At 54.7% G+C, this 9387-nt stretch overlaps 1 protein-coding gene across 6 annotated transcripts in view; it reads right to left on the reverse strand.

Moving 5' to 3' along the window:
• RNF24 (ring finger protein 24) overlaps window positions 1-8901 on the reverse strand; it is a 29424-nt gene extending 20523 nt beyond the window's left edge. The window contains exons 1-3 of one of the 6 annotated variants that reach the window (XM_058420811.1): window positions 6854-6988; window positions 6245-6435; window positions 486-569 (exon numbers count right to left, since the gene is read on the reverse strand). The gene's annotated coding sequence lies outside the window, so the exon portion shown is untranslated. Of the gene's footprint in view, window positions 1-485; window positions 570-2827; window positions 2939-3435; window positions 4032-6244; window positions 6436-6853; window positions 6989-8856 lie in introns of those variants that run through there. The other 5 variants (XM_040065756.2, XM_040065758.2, XM_040065759.2 and 2 more) reach the window with 5 other exon arrangements.
• Window positions 8902-9387: the final 486 nt, after the last annotated feature.

A 9387-nucleotide genomic window follows, 5' to 3' on the forward strand; every position in this document is an offset into this window, starting at 1 on the left:
AGCTCGCCTCTGAAACTCCACTGGGTCGGGGCCAGGAATTCCTGGCTCCGAGCTCCTGCCGCTCGGCAGTTCGGGATCACTTTGCTCACATGGGTCAAGCGACCACGCAGCCATCGACCCGGGAGAAAAGGCATTTAAAAACTGCCCTGAGGGAAGAGGCAACAGGGTTTGAACCAAACCCTCCTCCCTGTCAGCTCCCTGCGAGCCACTTAGGGAGCAAGTCCTAATGAAAGTGCAGGTTGTAATTAAGAGGATGCAGGAATGTGGGTGTGTGGAGTTTCATCCTGCTCCCAACAGTTGGGGTGAGAGCATCCCGTCGGCCCAGAAGAGCCATTCCCCGCTGGGGACGGACCACAAAAGCCCAAATCCTTTGAAATGAGGGGCAAACTCGTGAAACAACACAGTTTTTTTGGGATCTGGTCCTCTCGAGATGGGAATTTGCAAGTCTCTGTGAAGGAAAACTTTGGGCTCAGCTCCCTACTTACCCGCACGGGCGCCGCAACGCAGCCAGGCCACGCAAACCCAACGTTATCTGCTTGAACAGCTACCGCGGTTTGGTGCCAGGGATGCTGGAAGAAAAGAGAAAAACACCCTAAAAATTGCACAAAAATTCAGAAGGAGCAAGGGAGAGGATGTAGACGTGGTTTTTAAACGCTTGGATTTGCAGAGGCTCCCCGAAATTGCTTCAGCTCTTGGTAACAGCAGAGAGATCCCCTTTTAAAACACGGCGATGACGTTACGTGACACAGAAAGAATAGGGGGGGAGGCTCGGCTAATCCTCGCAATTTTATAAGCATCTGAGACACTAATCCGTTGATCTCATTGAAAGGGATTAGAATTACTCCCTTGCCAGGAAATTTAAGAAGTTTTCTACTAGATGTAAACAAAAGCGCGGAGCAGCCTGCAGAGACGGCTGCCACACAGCGAGTCCTCGCAGAGAAATCTGCATCGGGGCTGGTTTTGGGGTGGAAAATGGGGATTTCCAACCCAGAGCTGCACGGGGTTGTCTGGAATGATGTGGGTATCCAAGGCAAGCCTTATCAGCCCATCCACAGTAGGCTCAAGACAGGATCCCATCCCAGGCAAGCAACCTGCCAAGGCTTCACTATTCATCTTTGGGCTCCAGCTCCTATGGAAATGGATGCTTCAGCTAAAAAAAAAAAAAATCCATCCCCACCACCCGACTTGTTCTGCACTGGCCTAGGAAAACATCGTTTCAATAATAAAAAAAAAGAGAAAAATCTCTGAGCAACAAAACCCAAGTTGTGCCCGCCTCGGCAGCAGCCTTCACCTACACGGCTTTGCAGCAAGGACCGGGGTTTTTAAGGAAAATGCAATATGGCACCCTCATGGAAACAGACTGGGATCTGCTGCTACCCTCACAAGGAGCGATTCATAACATGGAAGAATAAATTATTTGATTTAGAAGACGAAGCAGGCAATGCGCAATCTGGGTTTAGATATCAAGCGGTTTGCCACTAAGTTGGGCATTCCAGCACAGAACATCAATAGCTGAGATAAGCCCAACCTAGAGGAAGCAGAAAGGATTCAGGGGATACTTTGGAGAGGAAAAGCAACTTCTGTTAGAAAACAGAAGTTTTCTAAGAAAGATATGAAACTTTTGCCAGTGCTTACTTCTCTCCTCTTTCAAATTCCATCCAAAAAACAAATCCAAAAAGGCTCAAGTTCCAACCTCAGTGTAAACTGAGTGTAAAGGCCTCAATTTCATCTGCTTGTCTTAAAACCCCTCCTTTTAGAGGTGCCTGATTGGACAGCAGCAGAATCCCTCTTCTCCAGCCCACTTTTCTGCAGGACCATATAATTTTTAGTCTTTAGGCACAGATAGTTGCTTGGCTTTGGGAAACACACCTGCACCCATGCAGTCCCATCTCCTAACTTCCTGCAACACTCCCACCCCCAGCGTCCAAGGCTGGGATAAACCACCTGATGTCAGGCTTGTCTCCAGCTCCATCCCTCTCACCTGGCTGCAACACATCCCAGGCCCTTCCCTTCACCTCCTTGACCTGTTCCTCCTGCTGCATCACTGGCAGCTGCATGGCGACGATGCTTCAGGAGCAGGAGGATACAAAGAGGAAGCCCCAAGAACGGTCAGAAGCACAGGACAACTCAGCATCCCTCAGGCAAAGCCACAGCTGAGAAAATGATCCATTTTTCCTTTTACTCCCAAAGTGCCGCCCCTAAACAACTCTCAGCACAACGCTGAGGGTGTTTTGGTGAGCATGCCAAGCAAGGCTGGGGTGCAGGGCTCAGCTGACAGACATGCAACCCACACGAGCACCACCAGACAGGCTCCATCCAGCTCATCCCAATTAATTCAGCCCTCAAAGCACGCAACAGCACACAATCCCATCCCACTTCAGATGGCCACCACCGCCACAGCCTCCAAAAGCCTCATCTTTTATCTCACACGCCAGGAGAGAGCGAAACAGCGGGTCCTCATCCAACACTTCTCAACTAAAAAGCGAAAGAAAAAGCCCAATCCCGAAGCTGCATTCGAGCGGAGCCAGGAAATCGCCTCGGGGGAAACCCAGCCTGGCAACGGGTTTTTACAGGGAACAATAGCAAAATGGGAGTCATTAAAGCGCCGAGGAAATATTTGCCTGCTCGGGACAAAGCTCTGCGTGGAAAGAGCAGGCAAATATCACTGACTCTCACAATACCCCGACGATTTAATTCCGAGAGCCCCGATCAGCAGGGAGGCACGATGCACTCAATCCCCTCGGTTGGATTTCTTGTGGTTGAAGTTGTTGGGTAGGAGACTCTGATCCCTCCCAGCCAGTTTGGATGAGTAATTTGCCTTCCTTACCTGCCGTGCTGCTCCTGGATTTCAGCGGACCGATGGGAGAGCTGAAATGCCCTGGTTCCACACCTGGGAAGCCGCACAGCTACAGAGCTGTCTTATTTTCCCCGAAATACTCCCGTGAGCCAAGAAACTGGGAAACCTGCTCCTACTGCACAGGCTGGGAGAACAACAGTGGGAGGGCTGGAATCAGGAGCGCAGCTGCCTCCTGCTCAGCACTTTCAGTTTCTCTCTCCAAGCGCTCTCGTGGCGCGACTTCCCCTCTAAAGCGCTTTGCGAGTGAAAAGCTGCATTAGCGGCGGGATTAATCCTCTGAGGGGATAATAAAATCACAGAATCATGGAATCGTTTAGGTTGGAAAAGCCCTCTAAGGCCATCGAGGTCCAACTGCTAACCGAGCACTGCCAAAGGGCTTCACTAACTCGTGTCCCCAAGTGCCACTTCTACACGGCTTTTAAATACCTCCAGGGACGGGGACTCCAGCCCCTTCCACGAAAAAGCAGTGGCAAAGGCCTTGCCAAAGTCCAGAGAGACGCACCCACAGCCTCTCCCTCATCCACCCAAGCAGATCACCTTGACATAGAAGGAGACCGGGTTGGTCAGGCAGGACCTACCTGTCACAAACTCACACTGGCTGCCTCAGACCTTGATTGCCCTGTTGGTGATGTGTGAGGCTGATCAGCACAGGTCACCTGACTGACACTCCTGTAGTGCCCCAAATCCTCCTTCCCGTCCTTCTCGTAGCCGTAGCCGTGTGTCACTTCTGCTCACTCCCAGCCAGCTGGGACCTCCCAGTTAGCCAGGGCTGCTGGTAAATCATGGAAAGTTACCCCCATTGAATTGCAGCAATCCATTCGTTTGAGTCATCCCACATGACTCTGTGCTGGCAACAATGTCACAGCTTTCCTGATGCACAGTGGTTTCCAGATCCTTCTCCTGCTGGTGACCAAGCTGTGGGCATTGGTGCAGGTGCACTTCACTCGGGTTATCAAGCCCAACACCTTTTTGGAGAAGTCCCAACTCCTACGTGACCATTCTCAGGGGCTTTCATGGATTCCAACACATCAATAACCCTTGTGGCTGTGCTGCCACGTGGATCTCCATTCCCTGCCTCCATGGAGACAGCACACTGAAGGACCTGACTAGCACACTGTCCCTCAAACATTGGGGAAGGCCTCCAGGATTATCCCCTGCAAAGATCCTTTTCCCCCTCCCAGCCAGGAGAACTCCAGTTGTCAGCCGTCCCGGTGTCCTGCAAACCCACCCACAAACAAAGCAAGCCAAAATAAGCCTGGAGAAGTCATTCCCGCTTGCTTCTGACATTCACAGTCCTGAAGATGAAGCAGAAAAAGCAGGACATCCCTGCTCAGGCTTCCTGCCACCTCTACTCCTCCTGTTTCTTGGTGTCTCTGCTTTTTCCACAGCCTGATCCAGCTGCAGCTCTGGCATTGGAGCAACCTGAGACCTCACAGCCCTTGGCTACGCTGAGCCAGCTGCTTCCAGTTAATTTGGTCCATGAGCTCCTGTTGCCCATACACACATTGGCATTAGGGCCGGGCTCACCTCCTCTCAACATCCCCTCAGCACCGCAACTGTTCATGAGCACGACACAGGAGCCCTCCACATGTGGCTGGAACCCTTTAGGATTGTTTTTTTGTTCTTTGATGGAATTTAAACACGCCAAACAGGTAGAAAAATAACACATCGCCCATGTTACTGCTCCAGAAGGAATAGCATCCAGAAATGAGGCAGCTCCATCTCCAGCGGGGACCGCTGCGTCCCAGGATGGAGGAACAGGCCCTGCTCCAGCCCACTGTCAATGCCAAGGCTTTCCCATCTCCTAGGTCAGGAAGAAAATCACCACTGCCCATGGCTGTAGCAAAGCCACGTGGGCTCAGATCGTCTCCTGAAGCGCGTTTTCCACGGGATCGCTGGCATTTCTCAACCCGGTGAGCGGCACCCCGGGCTCAGGCGATGACTGGGCTCACTTGCAGTTAAGCCCCATATCACATCATCACCGATGCTGCTTTAGAGCCCTGTCAGCGACTCGGGGTGGAGACACCAGCACAGCCACTCCTGACCCGAGTCTGAGCGGTTCCAGGGCAACAGTGACAGGGGAGGGGATGGCTGCGACAGCCGATCTTATCTTGTGTCAACAACGCTCAGTTTTAAGGGGAATGATTGCAGGAACCAAAACAAACAAACCCAGCTCGGCCACACCAACCACTGCTGCGACCCTGCGAGCTTCAACCCCCAAAAATACCCTCCAGGCTTCCACACCAACGGTCTGAATTGGCTGAGGACCACCAGAAGGATCTGCACCTCCTGCCATGACCCGAAGGATGGGCTTGTTGGGTTTACTGTGCAGCAGGAGCCTGGCAAGGGGTAGGAGAACCACGTCTCAGCCATGTTATGCCATGGCGGAAGGCTCCAGGTGCAGGTGGTGGGAACGGGAGATGAGCACCAGCTGTGCCTCTCTCCACCTTTTCCACATCCAAGTGTTGTTTTACGGCTATGAGTGAATTATCCACAACATGCCTTCTGCCACACAGCCCAAGTGGAGGTGACAGCAGGTCACTGGGAGGGGTGACCCAAGGGGGAACACCTGGAGAGACGGTCCAGAAGCACAAAAGCCCTCCTAGCAAAGCTGGGCATCCGCCTGTAATCTGACACATCGTTTAGTCCAGGAAAGCAGCTGGAAGTCAGCTCTTCTTGGGTAGAACCTCCAGGCTTGGTTCAGCTCCACAGTCCTGAGCAGCTCTGCTGCTTCCTTGCCATGGAATCCTTCTTCTCAACCCTATTACCTGCCTCTCCTCCAGGACAGGGCCAGAACCACTCTCTAGCCAAGAACAGTGGCAGCAACCAGCAGCCATCATCTTATTTCCCACGTGGCACACAGTATTCCTCATCTGAAGGTCCAAGAGATCCCACAACATTCAGAGCACGCTGACCCCAAGGTGTCCTTCATGGCTGGTCCATCCATCCATCCCAGTTATCTCCAATCACACCTGGAGGTGACTGGATGCACAAGCAGTAAGTTCCAGCAGAGCTGAGCCCACTTCCACATCTTGTTCTCCCCAAATCTGAGACAGCCTTTGACCAAACAGCAATGCCAGCAACCCAAGCAGCAGACCTGGAGTGTCCAACCCAGACGTGGTGAACAGAGACAAAATTAGCAAGCCTGAGCCGAGCAGTGGTGGAACAGAGGTAGTGGGAGGCTGTGGAGGGGATTTCCCTCAGCAGCAATGCTGGGAGATGTGGGAAATCACCACTACACGCACCTCCACCCACTCAGGATCAGGACCATCATCTGCCAGTATCAGCCCCGTGACTTGGTAACGGGATCACATCATTGCTCCTGCCTGCTTCTGCCACACAGGGCTGGAAACATTTGTTTTCCCTTTTTTAATAGGTTTTAAGTACCTCAATTAGTGCAGTTTGGGTTCCTTCCACATTACCCCCAAGCAGTTCCTTCTGTCAGGGGTTTTATCCTTCCACTGCCAATTATTAGTGGGGCACGGGGTTGTTATTTTTCCAGGCCAGGGGCCAAATTTGTATTTAATTTTTGCTCCAGATGGCACAGCACTCCAGATGCATCAGCTGGAGCATCGAACCTGTATGAATAAAGTAATAGAGCAAACAACATGATTTACTCAGGGGCTGTTTGACACGCTTAACGTGCTTTGTGTACATCTGTCGCGCAAAAAAAAAGATTGCATTCAACTGAATTCAGGTGATGGTTTCGCTATTAAACCCAACACCTGAGGGAAATGAAACAGCAGTAGGGATCTAAAAATTAATGATGATAATAATACTAGAATTTATATTTTGCTTTCTATAAAGTCAAGGGAAAAAAACCAAAAAGGCTGATTTCAGCCATCACTGCTGAGCACGGGCCTGGGTTTTGTTCACCTCCCTGTCCCCAAAGCTGCTGCTGGCAGCGGGTCTTGCAAACCAGGGCCAGAGTTCTCCCAAGAGAAGGGCTGGTGATCCCGGATTTGTGTGGTGCCGAGAGCTTATGGCTCTGCTCACCCGAGGAGACGCGAGGAGGACACCAGAGGACAACCACGAGATGTTCCAGTTATGCTTCTGGCAAATTCACCCCGTTCCCAGGAAGCTGCCGCATCCCTCCGGCACAGCCTGCAGCCGGGATGTGCTCCCTGCAAACTAAAGCAACCCAAATAACTCAGAATAGGATTAAAAAAAAAAATGAAAATAGCGACAATGAGTAGTCGGTTTATGTGCCTCGGCACACGGAACGCCGCCGTGTAAAAAAACCAGCTGAGCCCGCAAACGCCTGGAAACAAAGGGACTGGAGGGGGGTGGGGGTGTCTTTTTGTGCTTGGCTTTGCTCTGTTCAGAGCATCCTTGGGCTGTGAGAGCCCGTCCTGGCGGCACCCGAAACAAAGGAAAGCCGGGAGCTGTAGGCAGGAGCCAGCTGGGGAAAACCGGGACGAGGAGGAGGCATCCGCATCGCCCTCCCCGGCAGCTGCGGAGCCGGGCTCGCGTGTTGCTGAACACGTTATCCATGGCAGGAAACTCGAGATCAAAGGCGAGGAGCGTGCCAGAGCAAGATGTCATCCAAGCCTCCTGCCAAAGGTGTGTACGGGAGGGGGGAAAGCAACCCCCGCACATGCACGCTGGCACATCCCACGGAGCCGGCGCCGCTCCTGGGGTGACCGAGACCCACGCGTGTTCTCCTCCGTGCACCCCGGCGAAGACAAAGACAAGCTGAACTGAGCAAACAAACAACAACAACAACAACAAAAAACCCCACAAAACCCCAAACCGCAGGAGGTACATTTTTACCCGCTGGTTTCCAGTCCCCAGGGTCCCACGCGCGTCCCCTGCCAAAGCGGCGGATTCGGGGAGGGTACGGACGTGCCGGCAAGGCAGGAACAGCAGCCCAGTGTAACTCCAAAAAAGAAGCTTTCCCCATTTCTGGGTGTTTTTTGGGTTGTGGGTTTTTCTTTTTTTTTTTGGTTTTCATTTAAAGCAGAAGGAACCCGCAGCGTCCTGTCTCGGCCCCAGGAAAGCCAGGGGACGTGTCTGACTCCAAGCCAGCGGCTACCGGGAACAGAAGTGACCTGGGGACCCTGAGCCGAGCGTGGGGTGGGACCCCAGGAGCTCCCCCTCATCAGGGGGTCCAGGCAGGATGGCGATGGGTGAGGACACGTCCCCTGTCCCTTTGTGCCGCCCCAGCCGCCTCCTCCATCCCTCCGGGGTGATGCAGTCCCAGTCCGTGGCTCCAGCCTCTGCTGTGCCCTGCTCTGGGCTGTCCCCTCTGCCCCACAAGCGGGACCTTATCACAGCCCTATAGTGCCGCCAGACACCCCAAAAGCACAGCCCAGACCCCCTGAGTGTCCCCTCAGGGGTCTGCACGGACATGGGGACTGCTCCATTGCCCTGTTGAGGTCCCTGCCCCAGAGGAGACTGTGGAGAGAGGGAGGGACCCTGTCCTCCATGGGATCTGCTGAGGAAGGAGTCCCCCTGATCCATAGGGGGATGGAGAGGGAACCCTGTCCCGTTGAACAAGGCAAAGGGAGAGGGTCCTGCCCCACAGAGGGCTGGAAAACTGACCCTGTCCCACAGAACAAGGCACAGAGAGAGGGTACAGCCCAAAGAGGGGATGGAGGAGAGACCCTTCCCTACAGAATAAGGCACAGAGAGAGGGTACAGCCCAAAGAGGGGATGGAGGAGAGACCCTTCCCTACAGAACAAGGCACGGGGAAAAGTCCTACCCCATAGGGGGGCTGGAAGAGGGTCCCTTCCCTACAGAACAAGACACAGAGGGAGGGTCCTGCCCAAAGCGGAGCTGCAAGAGGGACCCTGCCCCACAGAGGGGTGCACAGGGAGGGATCCCAGGCACACAGAGGGGATGGAGAAAGGTCCCTTCCCCACAGAACAAGGCACAGGCAGGGGTCCCATCCCACATGGGGGTCTCCTGGGGGGGGTCCCCGCTCCCCATATGGGCGCTCGAGGGGGGGGGTTCCGGTCCTCCGGCCCCCCAGGGGGCTCCCGCCCCCCGCACTCACCCGCCGCCGCGCTGTCCCGCCGGGGCTCGCGCCGCCCGCACCGCCCGGCCCGGGCAGGACCCGGATGGAGCCGCCCCGCCCCGCCCGGAGCCGGGCACGGCTTCCCCGCGCACACCGCGCATGCGCAGAACGGGTGACAGCATTGATGGGGCGGGGCCGGAGTGCGGGGGGGCGGGGCGAGGGGACAGGAGGGGACAGCGGTGTGGGGGGGACAGGGGGTGACGCGGGGACGGGATGGGGCACGGGGAAGTGGCAAGGAAAGCAGGTGACAAGGAGTGACGCGGGGACGGGATGGGACACGGGGAAGGTGACGGGATGGGGACGGGTCTGACAGAGGTGATGGGCTGACAAAGAGTGACAGGGAAAGGAGGTGACAGGGGGTGACACGGGGGTGGGACAGAGGGGACGGAGGGTCATATGTGGGGGCATAAAGAGACACTGGGGACATGCAGTGACACTAGGCGGAGGGTGGCTTTGGAGACGGGGATGGTGTAGTGAAGACTTAAGTTGTCAGGGTGGCAGCGGGTGACA

The sequence above is a fragment of the Hirundo rustica genome, chromosome 5 (genome assembly GCF_015227805.2).
Source record: "Hirundo rustica isolate bHirRus1 chromosome 5, bHirRus1.pri.v3, whole genome shotgun sequence".
In the NCBI taxonomy this organism is placed as follows: Eukaryota; Metazoa; Chordata; class Aves; order Passeriformes; family Hirundinidae; genus Hirundo; species Hirundo rustica.